At 53.5% G+C, this 25,606-nt stretch overlaps 1 protein-coding gene across 21 annotated transcripts in view; it reads right to left on the reverse strand.

The window, feature by feature from the left end:
* Positions 1-25,606, reverse strand: part of TNS1 (tensin 1) — a 222,684-nt gene that overhangs the window by 124,869 nt on the left and 72,209 nt on the right. The window contains exon 1 of one of the 21 annotated variants that reach the window (XM_074313085.2): positions 10,392-10,642. The exons of 19 other annotated variants lie outside the window; for them this stretch is intronic. The gene's annotated coding sequence lies outside the window, so the exon portion shown is untranslated. Of the gene's footprint in view, positions 1-10,391; positions 10,643-25,606 lie in introns of those variants that run through there. One more of the 21 variants, XM_074313089.2, reaches the window with a different exon arrangement.

The following is a 25,606-nucleotide window of genomic DNA, read 5'->3' on the forward strand; positions in this document are numbered from 1 at the left end:
ACATCAGCTGCAGACACAGTGACCCAGAGACACTGCCAAGGTGCACACACGCAGCTCAGACACCCCAAGGCACAGCAGCAGGGCCACTGCCAGGTCCAGATGCAAAGTCACTGCCTGGTGTTTCTGGCCCCACCCCAAGCAGAGCTACACTGGCAGAAATACAGCAGCACCGCCAACACACCCACTGGCGAGGGCAGTCTGCGTGGCTCTGAGCACAGCGGATTTCAGGAAGCCCCAGTTGGGGAGCAGACAGAGGGGTGCAGGGGGAGAGCATGAACCAGCAGAGGTGGGGGGGTGAGCCTGGAAGCTCCCCCAGATCTCCAAGGGTGTTCTTTCAAAGTGCCCACAGGAGCTTGCCCACCCACTGTAGCTGGCCAGCAAGGAACAAATTCCCCTTGGACTCGCCCTTCCCACCTGAGTCCTGCCCATCCTTCTGGAAGAGCAGGTGAGGGGTAAGGCATGTGAATAGAAGCTGGGTAGCAGGTGTCAGACACGGGAGGGCAAGTGTACAAACCACGGGGGGGATCTCATAGTGGATAAACATCCTGAAAACGATAGGACGCAGTCCTGGAACAGGAAGGTTAGGGGTGGAGGTGGTGCGAATGGTCAAACAGTGTAGAGCTTGTGGGACAACTGTAGTATTTGAATACCTACTATGTACTGTATCCTTCAGACACCGTGTCCCATATAATCCTTTCAACAATATGTGCAACAGACAATACTCCCTTTTTCCATGAGGCCACAGAAACTCAGCAAGAAACAGTAAGTTGTCCAAGGTCACACAGCTATGAGCGGCTCAGCTAGGACTCACATCCAGGACAGCCAGACTGCAAACTCTACACTCCTTCAGGCAAGCAAGTCATCTGGGGGCTTAGAAGACGAGATAGGAAGCTACGGGACAAGGTGGCTGAGGAGGTACAGATGGTGGGAGAAGCTGATGCAGAGAGGCACAGAGAGGCAGAGGGGGCAGGGGGCGTGGGTGTGGGGCTGGACCCCCTGTTCCTAAGAAGGGCAGGGACCGTGCAGGAGCTCAGGCTGCCGTGACTCAGTGGCTGGGCCTCCGGGGAACATTTCCGGAGCCCCAGACAGCTCTGCTCAGTCTAGGAGCCACCTGCCCAGCAGAGACACGGAGCCATTACTCACAACTGTTACTCACGCTTCTCTGCACCCCCGCCCCCCAGCACATTGCTTGCTCCCACTCTGTTCCCTGAGGGTGGCCAAGGGGGAGCCAGCAGATGTGCCCGGTTTCCTCCCTCGCTTCGCTAACTCCAATCCTGCCAGCGCATCCCCACCTGAGTCATTGGGACAGAGACCCAGAGACTCTGGCCAACTCAACCCTGACAGCTGTTATCCCGAACTCTGTTGCAAGGAACGGAGCTGCCTGGAGGAGTGGTCACTGGGCAAAGAACCTTCGGATCCCAGAGCATTGCAGCTGGCTTCCCAGCAGATGCCTACAGGCCCTCCAGGGCCCCCACCTCCAGGCTGGATGGCTCCTCCAATGGTCCCAAGAGCAGGAACCTCTGTTCAGAAAGATCGTCTACGGACTTGCAGAAATTCAGCGCTAGTTCGAAAGACAGGACTCTCCCAACTCATGTCACCAATGAGGAAACTGAAACCCAGAAAGGAGAAGTGATTTGCCTAAGGTCACACAGTGCCAAAGCGGGACTAGAAACAGGCCACCTGACTCTCCTGCCACCAATCTCTCCACTGCACTGCCTAGCCCCTGTCCCCTGCCCTGAATCAGGGCAGGCTCTGAAGTGTACCCTCACACCCTCCTGTTACAAAACAACTGCTAATCCCACAACACTAGAGACGGGAGATCTGAAGGCAATACGGAGAGGGTGGGAAGGGGGTGCAGCCAGACAGCGCTTAGTGCAGGCAATCACTTTCTAACAGTGAAAGGGCATCAGAAACAGTCTGCCCGGGAGGCAGGCACACGGACCACAGGCCTTCTGGAGGCCCTGGAGCTAAAAGGCCAGGTCCTCTGGCAAGAGATGTTGGGAGGGATTCCTGGCCTCCTCTCTGCTCACCTCTCCTGCCCCCAGCTGGCCCCTGCTCTCCCAGGGCTCCAGCCTGGAATCCAGGCCTGGCTGCTGCCGCTGCTCCCACGCTCAGCTCAGCTCAGCTCAGCTGGCCACAGCAGAGGCAGCCCCATGTGTGCTGGTGGAGGCAGCTCAGAAGGCATCTCCAGAGGAGGCTCATCTATCTGTTGCGCCCCCCACCCCCTTCTAGCAGCTGCACTCATCCCTGCCATGAAGTCCCTGCCCCACTCTCTCCCCCTGCACCCACAATAGTAAGAACAATAACAGTAATAATAACCAAGGGTCACACGGCACACCCTGCATGCGGGACTCAGTCCTCCTGGTTTCCCACATTTTACCAAAGCAACTGAAGCACAGCCGGTTAGGTAAGTGGTCCACAGTCACACAGCCTGCGAGAGGTGGGTCAGGATTCACACCCACACAGTGTGGCTGCAGAGTCCATGATCTTGGCCGCCACGCCACAGTACCTCAGGACAGGACCTTGGGGCATGAAGTTAAAGCTCCTGAAATCCCCGCTTAGCTCCTGAAATCCCCGCTTCTCACCCACACAGTCACTGAGCGCCTGCAGCAGGCCAGGTACCCGGCTTTCGTGACATTCAGCATTCCTCTGGCCTCTGCACAGGCAGCCCTGCACAGATGCTCACCTTGTACAGTCAGGCGAGGCACCCACAGCCTCTGCGCAGGCAGGCTCCTGCACCCTGGCTAGGGGACACTCCTGTTCATTCATTCATTTAACCAATAGTGAGGGCTTACTGTATGCCAGGCAGATGGCAACGGATGGCCCCAAAAGGAGTCTTTTGCTTCCTTAGAAATACGAGCTGCCTGTGGTCTACCTACTCTCCCACCTGCTAGTCTGTCTATTCCAGTCTTGTGGGAAGCCTTGCCAAGGAGGGCTCTTTTCTGGCCTGAAAGATCTCCTGGGAAGGAAATTTCAGTGCTTCCTCAGTCTCCTGATCCAGGAGGGGAGGACAGCATCTGCGAAGGAAGCCCAGAGAAGTGAGGTGACTCAGAGGAGGATTTCCCATCCCCAGGGGCTTAGGAATTCGAACATGGGACTCCAGGGGACTTGGCTTATGGCTTGTCCCCAGGTTTCCTTGGGGGCAGCACAGCCTTCACAGCTGCCTAAATCACCCTCCTAAATAACAAGCTCGTCAAGTTTCTCCTATGTTAAAGCTCTCTGCTGCTTCCCTCTTTAACTTAGCCTGGAAAATTCCCCATGGCCAGACCCCAAGCTATACCTCCAGGCTCTCTCCAAAGCCATCTTTTCCACCCACACCACTTCTTGTAAGCTTGCCCTCTGCCAGGTACTGAGCTGAACACGTCACAGAGTCTCATTTCATCCCCATCACCACTGAATGAGGTGGAATATTAAGCCCATTTTACAGATGCACACACCACGGTTCAGCCCAAGGTCACACCGTTAGCAAGCTTGGGAGGGAAACCCAAGCCTGTCTGACTGTAAGATCCATCCTTACATGTGTGCCACTGTGCCTTTGTACATACCTTCCCCTGTGCCTGAAGAGGTCTTTATCCCTTTTCCCTCCAGCAGAACTCCTTCTCAACCTTCAAAACCCTCCTCAAATGGCAACCTCCTCTCTGAAGCTTTCGCCACTCCACCAGCTTATGTGCACTGCTTTCTGCTTGACACCCCCTCTGCACTTACCCTCTGTCTCCCACTTCTCTCCCACTAGACCACGTCTCCCGGGCTTTTCCAGCCCCATACTCCTAGTTCCTTGCCTGGCAGAGGGTCAATGTCTAAAAAGGCTTTTAAGTGAACAATCAGGGTATCCATGTGACCAGCCGGACTCAGCCACTGTCACACAGCCTCCACAGTAGGTGCACAGGCCACGGAGCTAACCCAGACAGCTCCTGGGTAGGGGCTTCGCCCCTGCCCACCCCACTTCCTGGCCTGATGGCCCCTCTCTGCTTAACCAGCTGGGCTGTTTCTGGGAGTCTTAGCCGGTGATTAGGGCCCTAATCAGCAGGACTTCCTGCCAGCCACTGCCAGAGGTGGGGGCGGGGCGGGAGGAAAGCAAGGTCAATCCAAGGTGAAGTTCGGAGCCTGGGACCAGGGAAGCTCCTGCAGGGAGATGGACTCAACAGACTCTTCCAGCCCAGAACCTCTCCAGCCCTTTGTCTTACAGGTAGTGACACCGAGGCCCAGAGAAAAAAGGGACTAATTCAGAGCCCAGGGACACAGCAGGAGCACTGCTCCCCCCTGCCCTGGGCCACAGGGACCCCAGGGCAGACACACTCTCTTACACTTCCCTTGAAGCCCTCTGCCCCCACCCCCACACCAAGCCCAGTGCTGAACCCACAGACTGACTGCTCCCAATAAAGGGTTATTGGGAGACCAGTGGATTGCTCGGGTCGGTCAAGGTCAAGGGTCAAAGGTGAGCCCCTCCTCTAGAAGAACAATTGCCTAGAAAGGGGGCAGAGGTGAGCAGGAGCTAAGGGAAAGCAACACAGGGCAGGGCTGAGTCCAGGAACCCTCTCCCCAGCTGTCATCATCATCAACCCAAGTCCATTCTTTGTCTGAGAAAAAGCGTAATGCCTTTTGCAGCTGCACCTGGGAGGGGGGTCCAGAAGTGGCGCTCACCCCAACCCAGAGCAAACCCAGGCTCCCCGGGTGGGACCAGGCCTAGGTGGACTGTGGCGCTTAGCAGGCCTGGAGGGCCCATCCTTGTTCATGAGGCAAGTCAGGGGCACCAGAAAGCAGAAGCCGTCAGACAGAGCAGAGGCCTGAGGATGGAGTGTGAGTGTGGCCAGAACCCCTGCCTCATGGATTCAAAGCTCCCAGCAAAATGGCATGCAGGAAAAGTTGGGCGTGGTTCCCCACCCCCACCTCCTACCAATAAGGAGATGCAGAGTAGACTTCAGAGAGACCTAGAGAGTACTCAGAGCAGTTATCTGAGGAACCCGCTTTAAAATATAGATGCCACCCCTATGGGTGCAGCCCAAGGTCAAGAGCAGCCTGCCCAGATGCCAGGCATGGTCCTTGCCAGGCCTGGGAGTCTCCTATCCAGTGACTCTCAGCAAGGGATGGGACAGGAGCCAAGAAGGGGAGCTCGGACTGGCTTATAATAATGCATCGTGTTTACAGTGATGGCAACTTTCTCAGAGTCCTTCATAAACATAGATTTGCATCAGCTCCCTGGACAGACAAGGCCTCTGGAGGTCCCCTTAGCTCCCTGCCTGCCCCCTGCAATCAGAGAGAGAGAGAGAGAGAGAGAGAGAGAGAGAGAGAGAGACTCTGGACTCTGATTGCTAGGACCCCTTGAGGGAACACGATGCGACCATCTCCTCCATTCTCTGGTCCCATAATGCTCTTGTCTTACGGATGGAACAACCATGATAAGAGAGAAAAGGGCCAACCCAGAGTCAGGCTCCTGGAAGAACACCATCACCACCATCATCACCCATAATAATAATAATTACTAACATTTATTGAGCACTTACTATGTTCTAGGTACTGTTTAAAGTATTTTAAATAAACTGATTCATTGAGCCTCACAACCACACCATGAAGCAGGTACTCTCATTATCCCACTTTACAGCTGAGGAAACCAAGGCTCCGAGAGGTTCGGTCACTTGCCAAGGCCACACAGTTTGTCAATAGGGTCATCCTGAGTTGAACCCCAGCAGTCTGGTTCCAGAGTCACATTTTCTGCCTCACTCTAGATCTCTCATTGAACACAGCCCTGTTTCCAGTTCTAGCCAATCCTCCCCATGATTTGTCTGAAAGCCTCAGCCTTGGCCCCTCCGCAGCCAGTCCATTCTTGCTGAGCAGCCCTCTGCCAGGCCTAGCAAGGAGCTCCAGGGAGGCAAAAGGCACAGGCCTGCCCTCCAGGAGCTTGTAATCCAGCTAAACACAGGAAGCTTGCAAAGACCCGGAGAACTGAGGGGTCCCACATTCTCTGCTGGAGAAGGCCTAGGAAGGTTACTGGGGGACCCGGATGTAAAACTGGGACCCCCACCCATAGTGAAGAAAGAACAGGAGTGCACTCAGGCACTGCTGGAACCCCTCATTCCCCATTAGTTCCCCAGGACCCCGCCCTTCTGGACCAATCCCTCCTACCTCCCGGAACACGGTCTGAGCTACAGTCCTCCAGCCCTAAAAAGGCAGGGATTACAGAACCCAGACTAGCCCTAGAGGAGGCAGTGCCAAGGCCTGGCTCAAGCGCACCACCCCCACCCCACACAAGCTCCAACTCCAGGGAGACCAGCCACACTCCCTGAGGGAGACCAAGGTGTGGCGTGGAGAAGTAGGAAGGTGGCCCAGGTCACCACACTGGATAGAGGCAGGCCATGGACCCAGCTGCACCTCCTGAGGCCTCCCCCCTCAGTGATGGGAAAACGCTTCAGGCGATTTGAGAGGAGGAAGGAGGGAAGGGCCGTGCCTGTGTGACCATGCATAATGGAGGAGGCACCCAGGGAGTTGGGCATGGCCCACAAGGCTGGCAGCCCTACTGCCTCCATTGCCCTGGTTCCAGCTCACTGGTGCCCACGACTCTGCATGCCTAACAGCTCTGACAGCTAAGAGCCCGGGCCTTGGGGGTACAGTGCTGGGGACAAAAGCCCTGGTTCCAGTCTCCCAAAACCACTCTCTCCGTCCACCAGGGCCATACACATTTCCAATTTGTTTTTCTCAGAGTCCAGTAACTGGGAGGGCTTTCCTGCCTGACTTATCTGTTTCTTCCAATACACATCCTTCAGCTGGGCCTCAGTTTCCTTTTCTGGGGCGAAAGAGACTTATGGCCCCAGAAATTCGCCAAGAAGCCAGAACTGCCCGCAGCTGAGAATGTTGGCCAGCCACCCCAGCTCTGTCCCTGACTTCTCTGAGCTCCAGGGCACACTTAACATCGCGCAGTCCTGCCCCCACACCCAGCCCTCTCTCTTTGGGTCTCTGTCGGACTAGAAGGAAGAGCGTCCTAATTAAGCAGCCTCATCCAGTCGTTGGCTCAAGACAAGGGACTGAAGTTAGACACTGGAAAGGAATTCCTCCTCAGTAGAAGCCAGAAGAGCCAGCACTGTGCAAGGGGCTGCTCTGACTGGAGGCAAGGAGTGGGCTGGGGTGACCTCAGACCCTACTTCTTCACTCTCTGTCACGGGGCATCAGCAGGGGAGGGGCTGGAGGGAGAGGCAGTCTGGGACAGGGAGCCCGTGTGGGCCCTGAGTCCACCCCAGACGTCCACCTTGGTTCTCCCATCATGGGGTGCCCAAGCCCCCCACGGTTTGGTGTTCAGAAATCTTTAATGGCACCCTCTCCTGCATCTCCTCTCACAGCTCACCCCAGAAAACAGGTCTGGGGGGCGGGTAGGGGAGTGAGGTGACCTGTGCCTCCCACTCTCCTCCTGAGAGGCCCTGGAGAACACAGCCGTGGTGCATACCCCCCACTGCTCGGTACACAGACCACTTCAAGCTACCCTGACAACCCTGCATTATTTACAAATTTGGAAACTGAGGCTCAGATAAGAGTTGCCCCTGGGTTTTTCTGCATCTCAGATCTTGGCACTGCTCCTCTGCCGACCATCTCCAGGCCCCATTTTGGGGAGGGGCGAGACAAAAATTGAGGCAGAAACTGAAGGTCTACCAATGACCTGTTTAAAAACAAGACACTTTTGTATTAAAATTGCTTACAGTACCCAATATTTTGTACTTCCTGATTTTCTTCTCATCCATTATCTTATACGTAACATGTTACTCTGGGATATGATTGCATTTCAGGTAGTTCAATGCATTGTTTAAGTCAAAATGTCTTAATGGATAAATTATGAAGCTTATTAATAGATTTCTCTTCTTATTTAAAATGGGGCGGGAGAGGGTAGGGGCTCAAGCTGCCCAACCTAAAAGCAACCCTCCCTTCCTCCTTCTGGCACACTGGCCCCAGTTAGCCCCTCCAGGATCTAACTTCAGAGAAGGGGTGGGGGTGGAGGCCGTGTTGCTTCTGTCTCCTCTGGTCCCCACCGTGACACAGCCCACAGGTCTGCTCCAGACCTTGTGGGGTTAACCAGCAGGGCAAGGCATGGAACAGGCCCAAAGGAATAGGAAGAAAACTCAGAATCTTTTCAGGAAGCAGCTGGGGCAGACCCAGTGGGTGGCTGAGCAATGGGTGTGAGGGCAGAGGTCAGACTCTCTATTCCCCAAATATTGGCAGGGAAGAGGAGGCCCCTGCCCTTTGAGGTCCTCTTCTGTGCCCACGCCCAGGCCAGAGGCTACGGCCCTTCTGCTCCCCTATTCTGGGTGTCAGAGAATTTCCCAACTCCAAGAATCCCAGGACCTCAGCATCCCAAGAGACCTACAAGTTCATCTCTTCTAACCACATCCCAGCTCAGGAATCCTTCCGAGCTGTTGTCCAGCCTCTGTCTGAACTCTCCCCCACAAGACGGGAAGCTCACTACCTTACAAGGCAGCCCATTCTCTCAAACTGCCAGGCTTGTTAGAAAGCCCTTCCTTAAACTCAAGCCAAGCTTCCTTCGCCAAACACAAATCCATCCTGCCCCTGTGCTTCCTGCTCCTACCTCAGGAGAAACAGGGCACTGAGAGCTCCCAAACTCCACGGCTTCAGTCATCGTCCATCAGTGATGAGAAGATGGTCACCAAACAGTAACCTCATGTCTGAATTCAGCTGCACCCACCCTCCATCTGAACACCGGTTCCCTGTGTTTAAAAATCTGGGCACCACAGCCTCCATGGGAGATTCTGAACTGGGACTTTGAGGGAAGCAAAGTATGAAAAAGTACGGGATGAGGGACTGGGAAGGAAAGCCAGAAGGGTTCAAAGCCAGCGGTTTGGAAGCAGAGGTTCCCAGGTTGCCTCCTCCACCACCCAAGAATTCTCTGCTCCAGATCAAAGTCCTGGGTCCCAGCTCCGCTGTCGTGTTAGACAAGCAGAGACCCTCCCAGGCCCCAGCCGTCCACAGGCAGCACAGTCAAGGCCAACCCCAAGTGGGATCCCAGCACTGGTGCCGTTTGAAGCTTCCCCCCAGAGGGGTCACAGGCAGCGGGTCGCTCAGCTGTAGCAAGCTCTGAGGTCCTGGGGGAGAACAAAGGTGGGGAGGGGGGAGACAGGAGCAGCCACCAGTTGGCAGAGGTAGGAACAACTTAAGGCCAAGTCAGAGCCACTGTGGTCCCCACCCCACCCATGCAGCTTCAGGAAGGGGCCAGGCAGAGACATGAGGAAAGAGAATGCTCCCTCCGCACCCTCCTGACCCTCCTGGCTTGGTTCTGCCACATGGAAGAGGCACTGAGGCTTCCAGAAGACGCCCCTATCCACAAAGACTCTGGAAACCTAGCTCTAGTTTACCCTTCTGCCCTGCACTCTCCTGCCCAGCACCCACCCTGTCCTCTAACCCCAACCCACCCCTGTAGAGAGCACTGCTTGGGAACACAGCAGGCTTCTCCTGGTCACCCCTTGGTCACCCCCCTCCCAGTTTCCTCTTCTAGGACAGTGGCCAGCCTGAAAACATCTGGGCAGGCAGTTCTGGGCCTGGTCCTGAATTGGGGGTGGGGGTTGGGGGGACAGACACTGACATTATCTCTGCATGGATTCTCCAGCTTGGGAAGGGGTGGCAGGCAGGGCATCAGAGGGTCAGGGGTGGGGGGAGAGGAAAGACGGGGGTGGAAGGCAGCTGCGTGTGTCTGTTCATTAACCACCTGGATTAGCTATTTCTGCCCAGGGGGGTGAGGAAGGAGTAAGATGCTGGTTGGGGGAGGGCAGCAGGGGGCACTCATGCCAGGCTGTGCCCATGGGCAAGGGAGCACGGACACAAGCTGAGGGGAGTGCTTTTAACTCCAACCTTTCCAGGCCTGCCAGACCCTCCCTTGCAGCTGTGACCAACTCGTGGGAGGTAAGACACGGGAGCAAGGAGAACCCCAAGGAGGAGAAAGATGCTCAGTAATCGCTCCAGTGGGTAGCAGGGAAAGAAATAAAAAGGAAAAAGTGTCCACGCTTCTCATGGGCCTCTCCCCCAGGCATCCCTGTGACAGGCAGGCAGGTGGGCAAGAGAATGCTGGTGAATAAACGCTCCCAACATCCCCACTTCCTTGGGAGATGTGTCCCTCCCCACTCACCCCCACTGGCCTGGGTCTCGGACACTAGCAACTTCCCCAGCAAACAAAACTCCTCTCACTGGCATCTCTCACAGCGTGGACACAGCACCCTGGACATCTCTGCCCAAACCTCAGACACATCTGCGGGGAAGACGGACAGGATGGCCAGAGGGGCTAGCCTAGCCACAGACATGTGACCAGACAGGCTGGCTTCCTCCTCCCCTAATGAATGCCCTGATCGGTGGTCCTGACAGCATCAGGAGAGCATCCCCACAGCACGTACACACCCCACACTCACCTTTCCGGCAGGGGAGCCCCTGGTTGGGATGGGTGTCTAGGCTCACGAGACAGGCGGTGGGCAGTGAGTGATAGGGCAGCAGCTGTGGCTGGCAAGAAGCTGGATGCCAAGAGAAGGGCGTGAGTGAGCCTTGTGTCCAGGTGGGGAGCGGGCGCAGGGAGCAGAGCTGGCCCCAGGGCCACTGCTGGGAGCAACTGAGCAAGGGCGCTGCTCGCCCGCCCGGTTCCCTCCCCCGGCGGCAGGCGGGCAAGTGCGCACCGCCTTCTTCCCGGAGCCGGAGCCGGCCAGCAGCGCCTGCCACCGCCTCCTTTAACCCCTGCGGCTCTCACGCCCAACTCCAGCCAGGCTGGCAGTGGCCGGGCACTGAACCTGGGGCGGGGCATGGCAACAAGTGTGGCCTCCCCTCTCTGTCAGCCACTGGTCCAGCAGCTTTCTTGGGGACCCTCAGGAAGGGGCCAGAGAGCTTGGGGGTGGGGGAGCACAGATAGTGAAGGGGGGCAGGACGCCATGGAAGAGACAGCTGCAGAGAAACGGCCGAAGGGCCCCTGGGTGGGGAATTATATTTGGTAAGTTGGTGATCATAATAATGAAAATAATAAACAGAATTCCCAACTTTTGTCTAGCACTCTGCGTTATGCTGTTTCCAACTCATTTGATGACTCCAGACCTAGAATCTCCCTTCTGAACCTGCTTTGTCCTTACCTGTCAAATACAAGATAACAATCTCAGCCTTTTTCTCTGGGCTGAGTTAGGGTATTTGTGACTGTGTATGCAAAAGTGATTGGAACTGAACTCTAGTTACTAAAATACATGCTTCAACCTTCTTTGAAATGCATCAAAAAATAAGATAAATTGATGGATGGAGAAACAGAAATGGGAGAAAGCAAATATGCCAAAGTGTTCAGTATGGAATTTAGGGCGTTTACCATAAAGCCTTTCAACTTTTCTACATGTACAAAATGGTTTTATAATGTAAAATATTAGAGGAAATGAGATTTGAAAAGTTTGGAGGGCCGTATAAACGATAAACGTGAAGCACACAGGATTATTTTGAGGGGAAGGGAAAAGTCATTTGCTGCACACCGATTACATGCCAGGATCTTAAAACATTTCCCTCTCACTGAATCTTGGAATCACCCTGTTATTTTAGCTGCAGAAAGTGACCTTGGTGCAGTCAGGTGACTTGTCCAAGACAACACAGGATGGTATAGAGCGGGAGCTGGGACCTGACAAACTGGTTCCCAAGCCAAGCTCCTCACCAGCCAGCCCTCCAGAGATTGAAAGGCCCTTCCATCCCCATCCCGGCCACCTTCATATGAGGTCCTGGGCCAGTGACCCACATCTCTGGGCCTCGGTTTCCCCTGCTGGATCATGAGTTTGGAGCCAAAGGTCTTCAAGATCTCTTCCAGTTCTAATACCCACTAATTTTATTAATTAAACCCTCCCCCAAGTTTCCAAAGAACAAAGTGACAGGGGAGGCCCCGGAGGGACAAACAGCCTCAGGAAAGATTTTGGGGCATCTAGGATCAGTGTCACAGGGCAGATGATCAGCACATCAGAGAGCCGCTCCTGAACTCATCAGCGACAGCGAAACCCTCAAGAATGGGTGGGAAAGGGGCACCTTCTCAGGACCTTCTGTGGGGAGGATGGACATAGAGATGTCATTGCACCCACCCCCTGCATCCAGAGCAAAATGACCTCCTCCCTTCCCAGGTGGGAACAGTCTGGGTTCCCAGAGTCCCAAATTCCAGCATCTCAGGACCCACCAGCCTTGACAACAGCCTCAGTCTGTGAGTGGGCGGGCACTGCCAGAGATGGAAGAGACGAGGCCCCACAGAACCTGCCTCCCAGGCTGTTGGACTAAGTAGGGAAACCTGACCCAGGCCCTCTCTGGCCCCAACTCTAGGGCAAAGGTGTCTCCTGACAGCTTAATCCTGCCTAACCCACACGCCCTGCAGACCAAGGGCGCTGGTAGGCTTGGATCAGCCTTGTCAGGGGAGGGAAGCGAGAGGACTCCATGTCAGCAATCTAGGCTCTTCTAGAAGTGGGGGGCGGGTCCGCTATAAAAATGGAACACACCCCCTCAGGTCGCAGCACAAGTGCCATGCTCCCCATCCCTTCCTTCCAGCACACACCCACTATCCTCCTGCTTTACATCAAATAATCCTTGCCCCGCCCCCCGCCTCCCACCCCCACCCCTCCACCCCCGCACCTATCTTTACAGCAGAACATTCGAGGCCCTCTTGATACAGCCTTGCCTCTTCAACCTTCTCATCGCAGGTTTCCCTCTTCTCCCCATCAGCGTTCAGGGATCAATTCAAAAGCCACAGTCTCCATAGATGCTGCTCCAGCCACACCGTTTGGGAGGCACAGGCCCCTCCTCTGAACAGCCAAGGCTCTTGCTCCTACACTAATGCCAAGACATACATTTGTTGGGTGCACTCCTGTATCTCCCATTAGTCGAACAAAGATTTATTCATCTTTTCCTTCCCCTTTCCTACTTTGTCAAGCGCCTATCACCAGGTCGACACACAGACTCTCAATAAAGGTGGAATGAATCAATGGATGATGAAGAGATGGATTGGATGGGTGATTGGTTCAAAACTGAATAAAAGGGCACTTAATGCTTAACTCTGCACAAGGCTATACCAAGATAATTGTTGGCAGACTTTTATCTTCAAAACTATATGATCGCAGACAGAAAAACTGACTGTGCTATGACATGGGGACCATTAGACAGAGCTAAGGTGTCCCGGGCACATCCCACCCTCCCCAGGTCTATGGCAGATCCAGGTAGATCTGAGAGACACCTCCTCCAGCTGCTCTCAAGGAGTCTTTGGTGGCGAAACACTCCACCCGCCCCCACCCCAACAACACCCGCTCTTTCCCCGCACCTGGGCAGAGAACCATGGATTCAGCAACTCTCTAGAAACCACACACACAGGAAGTCACGGAGCTAGAGGATTTCAAAGAGGAGCAGCCTTCCCCTTTATTTCCAAGAGCTGTCCCACAACCCACCATCCACCCCCGGCTTTCCCCAGTGTCAGTCCTATCTCAGTCACACACACACACACACACACACACACACACACACACACACACACACACACACACACGGAGAACTGCTTTGTGCAGAAGCCTGCTCAGCCCCTTTTCTCTCCCCTCCCCACCCCTCCTCCTCCTCCTAGCCAATGAAGACTCAGAATTCCCAGGGTTTCCCATCTCCCATCCCCCCAGTCCCGTCCCCACCTCCAGAGCCAGCCCAAACCTCTTTCCCTCCTCCCTCCATCCCCCCCATCCCCATGTGCAGCACTGCACATCTGGTTCCAGTTGTGGTTGGTCCTTTCAGGGGTAGGCCTGGGGGTTTCTCATAAAACTCAATAACACCAGTGTTGCAGCCCAGCAGAGCTGGGGGATGGGAAGGCAGGAGGCCTACGGGGGCATAGGGAGAGACGCCGGCAGCAAAGAGGCAAGAAGACACACAGAACCCAGAAAGGAGCAGGGCCGTGCCTGGCCTCGAATGAGTGGTCAATGGATACTTGTTAGCGGATGACAGAAGCTGGAGAAACAGAGGGCAGGAACACCAGGAGGAGAGAGAGTGGGACAAAGAGGGAATCAGAAACAGAGACTCAGAAGGAGGAAAGACACAGAGCTGGGTGGGGGTGCTGGTGGCTGTGGAGCCACAGAGAGGCCATTGAGAAAAGCAAAGAAAATGAATTGTGTATGTTGGGGCCAGGTGCTGAGTTAGGCACTTCCATTGGGAGCAGAGGGGATAAGACAGAAAGACAGAGGGACACAGAGAGACAGAGAAGAAAGGACAAAGATAAAGTCAGGAGAAAGAGGGCAAAAGAGTGTTGAATCCAGATTTCCCTAGCCACTCAGCCCCACCAGGGAAGGGACTGGGAGCCAACCCAGAGCTGCTCTCATTTCTCCCTTCATTTTATTTTAGTCAATATTTAAGCGCCTACCCTGCACCAAACCTTTCCCCATGTGTGTTTCCTCACAGGCCCTAATTAAAACCTGGGACATGGCTATAAGGCTACGATTCTTATCCCAGTCTTAGAAATGGGTTCAGAACAGTAAGCGATTTACCCAAAATTACAGAGCAGCTGATAAAAAGGACAGAATTTGAATCCATGTCTTCCGACTCAAGGCTGTGTCACCACATAACACAATGGGGAATGCGGGGCCCCAGTGCTCCCTTTGGAGGGCATCATATCATGTGACACCCCCCCCAACTCTCTCTCTCTCAGCCAGATTCCCAGGTTCTTACAGCACTAAGGGGAAGCTCCTCTGAGCTGGGCTAAGAGCTGACCACAAACTCAGCATCCTCCTAGAACGCAGGAGGGGAGTGGTCTCCAGGGGAGCTGCAGGAGCTACCCCCTCTAGCGCCCTTGGCCCCCACTGTCTTCTTCCCTCCCCACCACAGAGAGGGCAAGGCCACATGCCCAGGTCCCAAGGGGAGAGACCCTGGGCTTCAGAATCCTGCTGAACCCCACACACAGATGGCTGGGAGCCAGGCCCTGGGGGTCACACTAGGCATTTGGTCAACGTCTGTGCATTTGGGTTGCACCCTCCCACTTCTGACCACTACCTCCCCTCCACCTCTGCAGTGATAGATGAGTTTGGGCTATGCCCCAGGGAGCTTTCATCTCAGGGTCACACTCTAGGACCCTGCCCTCACCAGGGCTCCCCCATAGCAGACTACAGAAGCTGTACTCCACCATGCTGCCCCACAAAGCCCCTCTCCCTCCCGTCCTTGCTGAGGCCCTACAGGTTCCACAGCCCAGGTCACTTTGCTTTCTGTTCATCATTCCTAACACTCAGGCCAGACTGGGGTTGGAGCAGGGGCATCTCCTCTTCCTCACCTGTGTCCCTACTTACATCTCATTTGCATACATTCCCATCATCTCTCAAAGTGCAGAAATCGCCACAGCCTCAGGCCCTTTGCCACACACTCCCCCAGGGAGAGAGAAGTGCCAGCCTGCCACATTCCAGCTTCCTACTCTCAGATTTGCACCCTAGTCTGAGGGCAAAGGATCAGAGGACAGAGAAAGCATGGGGGAAATGGCCTGCCAAAAACTGTCCCCAAGACACCCATCAACAGCCGCTCCCTCCTCTGGGCCTGCCTCAGTTTCCAGGCAGAATTCCTCTCAGGTCAACACCAGCAACGATCACTAGCTTCAGCCTGGATCTTTTCAGGGACCCCCCAATGCTCTCTCACAGAGCTGCATCCACCAGCCTAACCCCAATATTGAGGTTTCTGGACTGGACAGTTGGGGAATCCCCCAGACCTAGATTATCTAGAATTCAGGAAGGTGTTGGCAGGATCTGTGATGAAATGCTTGAAGACGAGATAGAAAGTCAAGTGGATTCCTCGCCAGCAAGCCCAGGGGTGTTGATTAATAGATCAATGTCAACTTTCTGACTTGCCAAAGGGCTCTGTCCTCTGCCCTGGCTTGTCCAGCATACTTATCAGTAACGTAGGTGAAGAGTTAGAATGGAAGCTTAGCAAGTACACAAATTTTTCAAAAAGCAGGAGGGAAAGCTAAGATGCTGAAGTGAATTAAATGCAAAACTGACTTTATAAACAGGCCAAAATTAGCAAGGGAACATTTCTCTTGGGATAAAGTCCTGAACTAAAGTTCAAAAGTCATTTTTTTAAAAAAAAAAAAAGAATAAATAATAGTTCATGTAGAGAAAGCACTAAGATTTAGGGAAAACAGAAATTTATTCCAGCTACAGTAGGATATGGCTGCCCCCAAAAGGCAAATGCACTTTGGGTTTCATTAACGGAGATATAGAACCCAGACCAAAGGAGGTGAGAGTTCTATTTTACTCCATGCTGCTCAGACACCATCAAAAAAGTTGAGTTCTCCTGTGTTCTATAAACCAAAGAGCATCTAGAAGAGGACAGCAGTAAACCGTCAATAAATATTTGTGGAATAAAAGCACAAGGAAGGTTAAAGAAATTGTGTCCAACTTTTATTTCAGATGATAAAGAAAGGAGACAATAGGCATCATCAAATACTTGAAAAACTTTTAGAGAAAGTGAGCTAGAGCAAACTCCACTGCCGCATACACCTCCCTGTCTCTTTGCCCCTTCATCTGTGAATTCCTTGAAACCTGGGACCATTTCCCGTTTACCTCTGAATGTCCAAGAGGCAGACACAGCCAGAGGGTGAGCACCTGCTAATGGTAGCACAGCATCCTGACAAGGCCAGGCCTGCAGCGCTGATCCGTCAGGAGCATGCTGACCCCGTACGAGAGCTGACCGTTAGGCTGCCAGGCAGGAAGAGGTAAGGAGCCAGGCTGGTGGCTAAACTTTTGGCTCGCACATACCATCCCAGGCTGACTGGTGTGCTGCTCAACTGGCCTCCCATCCCCCAAAACTCCCCCTTTGCCACTGCCCAGTAGCCCTGCGGGGACTGGCCCAAGATAGGCACCCTTGCCCAAAGTCCGGACTTCCCACGGGCCTGGCTCCTGCCAAAACTTGGGCTCCTCTCCATCCTCTCTCATCACCTGCACGGCCTTCTCGCAGCTCCTCACTCTTTAGTGCACCTCCTTCCTTTTCCCTCACCCGCTCAATCTCCCCCTCAGCTCACCAGTCCTCCTTAACAACCAACTTCTCTCTTCCTATGTTCCTCTTATGACTCTTTCTTCTTACCCTGTGCTCTGTGGCAATGGGCTGCCGAAAATTTCACCCCCACCCTACTCTCACCCTCTCCCCATATATTTTTTTTTTAATTCTTTAGCACTTTTAGGCTTGGAGAGAGCTGGAGACTTCCGTCCTGAAGACTTAGATTCCACCCCTAGAGATAGTCATAATAATCGTTTTGTTCCACCTCGAAATGAGTTGCCATCCCTCCCGGGGTATGAGGATCACAGAAACTTGGCCCCATCCTACCAAAGCCCAGGAGTGGAGAGGAGAGAGTCCAGGCTTTAGAGTTGCCTACCACGTCTAAAGCCTGAACACCCTATTCACTGGCTGTGTGACCTCAGGGAAGTTACTTAACCACTCTGAGCACTGAGTGCAGAGTCTGGCATAGAGCAGCCCTCCATGCTCCCCCCACATCCTCCTCCTTCACAGAAGCCATCACTATCCTAAACTCCGAGTCACGATTTCTCTCCTTCCTGTATACTCTTTGGCCCTGTTTAATAAACACTTGAGTTTACTGAGTGCTTCCCATGTACCAGGCACTGTTCTTAGAGCTTTGTGGGTATTAACTCACTTTAATCCTTCTAACAACCCTCTGGGTAGTAATCATTATTCATCCCATTTTGTAGATGAGAAAACTGAAGTTCTGAGATACCACCTATGACTGTCACTACTCTTCTAACTGAAGAGGCAGCATTGGGTCAGGGCCTTGCTACTCAACACCACGTACAATGCAGGGCTTCCTCAGGCCTGTCAGACACTCCGCCAGCCCTGCTTGCACACATCAGGCCCTCAGAGCTCCCGCCCACACCCAAGCAGCTCCCATCCCTAAACAGAAACTTGCTTCCTGTGGCTCCTGGTTTTGCCTCAGAAAGCAAATCCCTTTGATGCTGTATTCAGAAATCTCCCTCTCGCACACGTACAATCGCTCACAATCTCCCAGAGTAGTCCCTTCACAGGCTGGACAGTCCCAGCTCTTTCACAATTTCTGGATCTTTCCCCATTCCAGGTGCTTAGCTGTTTCCCTGGTTCTGATGCTTTTCCACTTGGCCCCCGTGTGTTCATTCATTCACCCATTCACTCAACAAATGCTGTTGGAACGCCTGCCCTGGGTCAGGCCCTATGCCCGGCCCTGGGGTGGAACACAAGCAAAGCCCAAGGGAGTGCCTGCCCTCAAGGAGCACTTGGTCCAGAAGAGGAGAGACACTGAACAAACAAAAGCACAAACACATCACACAAAGAGCACAAAGCGACATGAAGGGAAAGAACCAAATGCCAGAGCAAGGAAGCGCTGAGCTCCTAAGAGCTAATGAGCACTTCTCTCATGCCAGGCCCCGTCAGAAAGTCCGTACATGCATTCGCTCACTCACTCCTCGCCGCAGCACTGGGAGTAGCTGTTATTCTAACCCTGCTTTTGTACAGCGGAGGAAGCTCCCACATGAGAGGTGAAGTCACTTGCCCAAAGTCAATAATAAGACAGCAAAGCACTGGTGATAAGACTGAACCCCAGTCTGTATTCTCAACCGTTATGCTCTGTTATCTCTAAGAGGTTCAAAGAGAGTTCCTTCAACTCAGTTCCCAAATGAATGAGCCCCACACGCATGCCAGTGGCAGCCTGACCATGTGGACGGCAGTGGCCCACGCTGGCATGACCTGGACCCCATACTGTGCTTTTATCTGTGTCCCTAATGCTGTGTGGTCCTCATCGAGATGGCGGTCACCTTAACTCCAGGCTCCTTGGCTCGTTCACCCACTTGATGTCACCTTCAGACCTTTTAGTCTTTACCCTGGTTGGCTTCAGGGTAACTGGAAGGACTGTCAAAAGATGTGAATGGGGCCAGTGGCCAGCCACTCCTAGCAGGGCCTGTTTGAGACATGGCTCCATGATGGACCAGGAAGCGGGCAAGCGAGGCTCCAAACTCTGGGAAACAATCGCCCCAGGCTCTACCCAGGCCACCCAACTGGGACTCACAAAACGTTGACAAGAATTTAGACTTGACCGGCCAACTCCTCTCCTTGTAGCGTAGTGGAAACTAAAGACTAAGGAAGACAAGCAGAGCACCCCAATGTCATCACAGGGAGGAGCTCAGGGGCGTCAACCCTAGAACGTGTCCAGTTCCCAGCCAGCTCTCAGGCCTCTGCATCACACTAGCCCCCAGGAGAGCCAGTGCTGGTGTCACCCGTGAGGGGAGCGAAGCAGGAACTTGTCCACTCAACCACAAGGAGGGAAAGGGCATCTCCGGCGTTGGGTGATGAGGGACCCACAGGGCGGCTTGGGCTCCAAATGCAGCAGTTTTGCTCCTGAAAGACGATCAGCACAGAGGCTGGGATGGGCAGGGGCCACAGCTGGAGCCCCTCCCTCTGGGTGCTCCTCCCCAGGGACCCCAGGGTGACTATTTTCCTAGGAACATTGTGTTCAGGCGGTGAGTCTTGGCTCAAACACCCTACACTGGCAGAGCTCCAGCTGCCTGTTTAATAATGTACAGCCCATCGACCATTAACAGCAGATTCCAACAACAATAAAAAAAGTTTGGTGGTTGTTTTTGTTGTTGTTGTTGTTTTTCCTTCTTCCTGGTAGTTGGTGGTGGTTCTGAAAAACGAGTCCTCTCTGGCTGGCGTCCAAGGCAAACACAGCCTGCCCAGGATTATCCTGGCAGATCCCACCTGCCTCTGCCCACCCCCGCTCCACCATGCCCAGGCGCCAAAGAGCCCGCTCCCACCTCCACACTCCGGGCGATGCCCTGGGCCTGCTACCCCAGGAGCAGCAGCAGCCATGCTGGCACCTGGGAGTTCCAGGCAGGCCTAGAAGGATGTGGGATGTGCTGGCCCGGGCAGAGGGAGGGCAGGCGGGGGCCCAGCTCCAAATGGGCCGGATGCTTCCTAGGAATTCTACTCCTGTCTGGCTAGAGCTGGGAGCAGGTGAAGCTGGGGTAGCCCGAGCAGGCAAGAGGACGTAAGTCCCCAGCAGGATGGCCAGCAATCCTGGGCAGCACCGGGCAAGGCAGTGAGGAGGCTGAACCCCACTCCATCGGAGAGTCAGGATTCAGGGAAGGATGGAGGAGCTCCAAAGCAGAAGTCTCATCGGAGGGGAGTTAAGACAAGGAGAGGAAACTCACTCCTGGAAGAAGCTGCGTGATGAACAGATAGGTCCTGGGCTGTCTGTGGCAGCGGGCCTAGGGGAGAAAGCCTGCCATACGCTCCTTACCTCTCCAGCCTGGCAAGGAACTGCCAGAAATATGAGCAAGGGAGTGCAGCATGGTGGCAAGAGCTGCCAGGAGCCAGGGGGTTGGGTCCTTATAGCTCCACCTGGCTCCCTGGTGACCCTGGACTCATCTTGTGCCCTCGCATCACCATGCCATGAGAGGAATTAGCTGGGGGTAACCCCATCCTGCCTGGGGATCCTGGCCAGAGAGGGACCGCCAAGGCCAGATGCAAGGCCGACAGAGGGGTCCATAATCATGATGACGACGCTGATGCGTTATCATTTATCAAGTTCTTAGTATGTTCCAGGCACTGGATTTTCTTTTCTCCCAATTCTGCTCGGTAGGTACTGCAGTTAGCACCATCACACTGAGGAGGCAACTGAGGCTTGTAGAGGTTAAGTCACTTGCCCAAGGTCACAAGGCTAGTGAATGATGGAAGCAGGACTTAACCCCAGGGCTCTGAAACATGCTACCTTGGAGATTCCAGTCAAGGGGAGTGGTCCACACCCCAAAGGCTGAGACCCCAGCAGCCTTTCTTATCTGCCCTGCACATCTGCCTGCTGTCCCCTTCTCCCCCATCCAGCCTTCCAGCCTCTCGGCATGTCCTGGCAGGGTCATCAGCCTCCCATGGGTCCTTTATTTCCCTCCCATTCCCTAGGCCCCCTTGGAGCTTCCTGCTCCCCCCAGTCGGGGTACACACAGACAGCCACAGTCATGGGTACTCACACTTACTCATACAGATTCATGCACACGTGCGTGCACAGGTACCCATGCACTATACACAAGCACGTGCACTTACACTCATGCACACACACGTACACACACACAATCTGCTCCCACAGGAATAGAAATACGTGTACAGATACACACGCACACTCTTTGCACATACACTCCCATGCTCCAAAGCCCCCGAAGATCTACACTAACACACACACTTATCCCCACACAGGCACATGGCCACACACATTTACACATGGATCCATGCACACTCACACACACACACTCCCATACATGCACATGTGCGTGTGCACACACACATAGGAACACACGTGAGCTCCAGCCACAGGAGGTTTAATGCAGACAACCACGGGTGGTCTGGGCAGGCAGAGCTGGACAGGTGTCTGCCTTGCTACCCTGGTGGTTATTGCAAAGGCAAGAACGCTGCTGGCTAATAATACCGAAGTGCATTCCTGGTCTGAGATAAGCGGCCCCAAGCATCCTCGGCACGTTCCGGCCTCAGTGTCTCACCCCTGTGGATTCCACCCACCCGCAGCGCCATCCAGGAGGAGCCCCAGACACTGGCGCCGCCAGCACAGACACCTTGGCCAGGGGCCTGCCATGCTCCCCTCTATTCTGTCTCTCCTCTCCAGGAACCCAGGCCTGCTGTGAGCCTCAGTTTCCCCTCAGAGACATCCACACAGGAAAGACAGGAGTTCTATACTCATGCTGAGAAGTGGGCTAAAGTACAAGTTGTCCTGCCTGCATTCCAGTCCCTCCAGGCGGGGCAAACTCACATCACATGTAGCCTCTGGTACTAACACACCGCCAGCGCAGAGCCCGGAATGGGGAGAAGGGAAGCTAGGGGAGCCCTTCTACTACGGGGTGCTTCAGCACCTCATCTCACCCTCCTCTCCACAACCTAATGACATCATTGTTATGGCCGCTGTTTGGCAGGTGAGGGGACTGAGCAGCACTAAAGAAGGGCTAGGAAGTCCGAGACCCAGAGTCTGAACCCAGGTCTTCCAACTCCTAAGCAAGAGCTCTTTCCAGGACCTTGACTATCTCCCCTCCTGGCTGACTCTTAGAATCAACCTATTTTCAGGACCACGGGGTAGGTCAGGGACATCACAGATCGTTTTTCTCAGGGAAAAACTCGTGCTCATTACAGGCTCAGGAACGGGGGCTCTCCATCACACACACACACACACACACACACACACACACACACACACACAGAGGCACAAAGGGGTCAGGCATTCGGGGGTTATTCTAGGGTACCTACAGTTGCCTCAAGGAGGGAGGGATGTCCTGGGAACAAAGGACAGAGAGCAAGAGCCCTTCAAACCCCCGAGTCCCAAAGAGTTTGGAGGACACTTGGGCTGTGAAGACAGAGAAAGGGGTGCTCTATCCATAGAGTCAAGAGGGAGGGGTCTTTTGATTGTAGGGCTGAGGGGTTGGGATGAAGGGCTGGGACTTGGGGAATGACGCAGGACCCCAAGGATGACACACACATACAGAGTCCTGAGGGACACAGACGGGAGGGAGTAACACAGACACAGAAAGAAGTCAGACAGAAAAGAAAGCAAACAGAGACACAATGGTAGAACCTGAGATACTAAAGGCAAGAGGCAGCAGGAAGAAATGTGGTCACACACAGAGGCAAGGGGCTGGAAAGTTCTGCTGGATTTTGTGATCCCAGGCAGCCCTCACTTCAGTCTCTTCCGCACACTATGTAGCCCAACCAACGTTCTAGGGCCGCAGTTCTAAAGTCTGTACACACACACACACACACACACACACACACGCACGCACGCACGCAGACACACACACACACCCCTAACTCTCAAGTGTCCCTAACGGCAACTCAGTGAATAAGGTCAAGAGCTGTTGCAGGCATTGCTCACATGAGAACAATGAGGCCCAGGGAAGGGCTGGGGCGTACCCAAACGTGCCCAGGAGCTCAGGGAGAAAGCCAGAAAGAGGGCTCAAGTATCTCCTTCCCTTTGCTTGCCCAGGAGGCAACCCCACCAGCCAGCAGAGCTGAGGCATGAGACTTCAGAAGAAAGCAAGGGGAGGAGAGAAAGGACACAGGCCCTGGGGACTCTGGGGCATGATTTTCCCAGCCCCAAGGGGATAGGATCAGAGCAGTGTCCCACGCTGGAGGCCAGCAGCCGGGCTCAGAGAGGGCAGGACCTTGGCTGGCAATGAAAGCAGAAGGTACAGGGCCACAGTGGTGAGGATGGCTGCAAGAGGGGGTGTGTTTCCATGAAGGCTTGGCCACCCCAGCCAGCGGCCCAGTAAGGCAGTCCAGCCATGCTTCCCAGAGCCGCGCGTGACCCCTCAGCACTGCCCGCTGGCCCCCACTCTGAACAAGGCAGGCAGCCTTACATGGACGTCTCAGGGACACGGTATTCATTAGCTGAGACATCAAGAAAGACAGGCGCATAAGCTTCCCCTCCCCTCCCCACGTCACCCCAAGTGCCCTTCTCTCCCCACTGTCTCTCCGTTCAGAGCTCCCCTCCTTCCTGGAGACAGCACAATGGTAATGGCAGGCCAAGGCCAGACAGGGGAAGCTGGGAAGGGAAGGCTACTGGGCTCCAGATTTCACATCTGGCTGGACAGAGACCCCAGCTGGGAGCCTGGAGGGAAACCTGTGCTGCAGGGAAAGATGAAAGGGAGCGGAGAGGGGTGGGACTATGAAAAAACGCTATCCCATATCATCAGTTGATTGGTGAAAAGACAGAGACAGTGATATATGTAGACACGTGATTATAGTAGAACTAGAAAGGCTAGGGCATAGTTTCCAAATTCATCTGCTTGATTTAGACCAACCAACTAAAACAAGACATTTTTGAGAGAATCAAGGAAAATTGAACACAGACTAGGTATTAGCTGCTCTTCAGAAATTATTATTAATTATGTTGACTGTGATAATGGTATTACGGTAATGTTAAAGTTAAAAGTCCTTATCTATTAATGATACATACTGAAGTATTTACAGTGAAATGATATAATGTCTGGGATTGGCTTTAAAAACACACTGGCAAAAAAAAAAAGGCTAGGGGGGAGTGAGGGAGGACAGATGAATCAAAAACAGCAAAAAGTTGCTGGTTGTTGAAGTGGGGGGTGGGTGCAAAGGAGTGCAATATACTATCTTTGCTACTTCTGTGTGTTTCAAATCTACCGTAATAAAGAACTGAGCAACAACAACAAAAAGAGGACAGGTTCAGCTGGTCCACGTTTCCTAAAGTGTGGTATATCAGAGGACTTTAGTTGGAAAACATGGCTCAAATTGTTTATTTTAATATTTTGGTATTTAGGAAGGAATTAAGAATATATAAGTGTAGACTAAGCCCATAAACTCTATCATTAGAATGAGTAAAAGGCTCAAAAAGCAAGTTATGTTTTTTTAAACTGAAGTCATAGCGTAGGATGGTGATGACTGATACAGTAAAATGAGAAAGAAGATGCCTGACAGCAATTGAGAAACCGACAGGCTGGCCCAACTCCGCCTGCATGGAAGCTGACACACTGTCCCACCAAGGGTGTCATTCACCCACTGCCCAAATCGTCATCTGCATCCTGAATATGCAGGTGTGCAGCCACCCTGACACATCAGCCAATGAGGATGGGCCGGGCTGTGACAGGTGGACAGCTGGGATGGCGAGGGATGCTAGTGAGGAGCAATGGTGGCTTGCTGCTGCTTCTCAAGGACAGCTCTGGCCCAGCTCTGTGCTTCCATTGTCTCCAATCCCCCACAGCCCTCCAAGGTAGACATTATCATGCCCATTCTACAGACAGGGAAACTGACTCAGAGAGGAAAGGTGACCTCTCAAGGTCCCAAGGCCGGTGGGTTACAGAGCTAGGATTTGAACCCACATCTCTCTGACAACCAAACCAGTTGCATCTCGAAGGCAGGCAGGTAACCAGCCCAGTAGGAGCATAAGGCCCAGAAGAGAGCTAAAGCATTGAAAGAGGTGGGAAGGAAGATAATATGATCTACGAGAAGGAGAGGAAGGAGAAGGCGGGGAGGGCCTAGGCTACACAATAGGTTTGGGGTGTCTGGACAGTTGTTACACAAACGTGGCAGAAAGAAAGGGAAAGACTGCAGCAAGTTGAATGGAGGTTAGATCACTAGGGCACCTGGAATGTAGAACTGGAAGGCTGTGGGCCTCGGTCAACATTTCAAAATATCACACTTCACGGGGCGGCCGGATGGCTCAGTTGGTTAGAGCGCGGTCTCTCAACAAAAAGGTTGCCGGTTCAATTCCCACATGGGATGGTGGGCTGTGCCCCCTGCAACTAAAGATTGAAAATAGCGACTGGACTTGGAGCTGAGCTGTGCCCTCCACAACTAGATTGAAGGATAATGACTGAAGCTGATGGGCCCTGGAGAAACACACTGTTCCTCAATATTCCCCAATAAAAATTTAAAAAGTCACACTTCTGAGCTTTGGGCTGGAATCATACCAACTCAGTATGGGAATGTTAAGTTAATGTAAGTTATTCCATGCCTCCTGAAAGTTCTATTTGGTAGTCAAATGTGTTTGATTAATACAAACAGGGAGATGAGTGTAATTTCTCAAAATGTGAAGTTCATGGGGGAAATATTAATAAAAGAATCCTTTTACTGT

Source organism: Rhinolophus sinicus, chromosome 17 (assembly GCF_057876585.1).
Source record: "Rhinolophus sinicus isolate RSI-liver-muscle chromosome 17, RSI-T2T, whole genome shotgun sequence".
Lineage (NCBI taxonomy): Eukaryota > Metazoa > Chordata > Mammalia > Chiroptera > Rhinolophidae > Rhinolophus > Rhinolophus sinicus.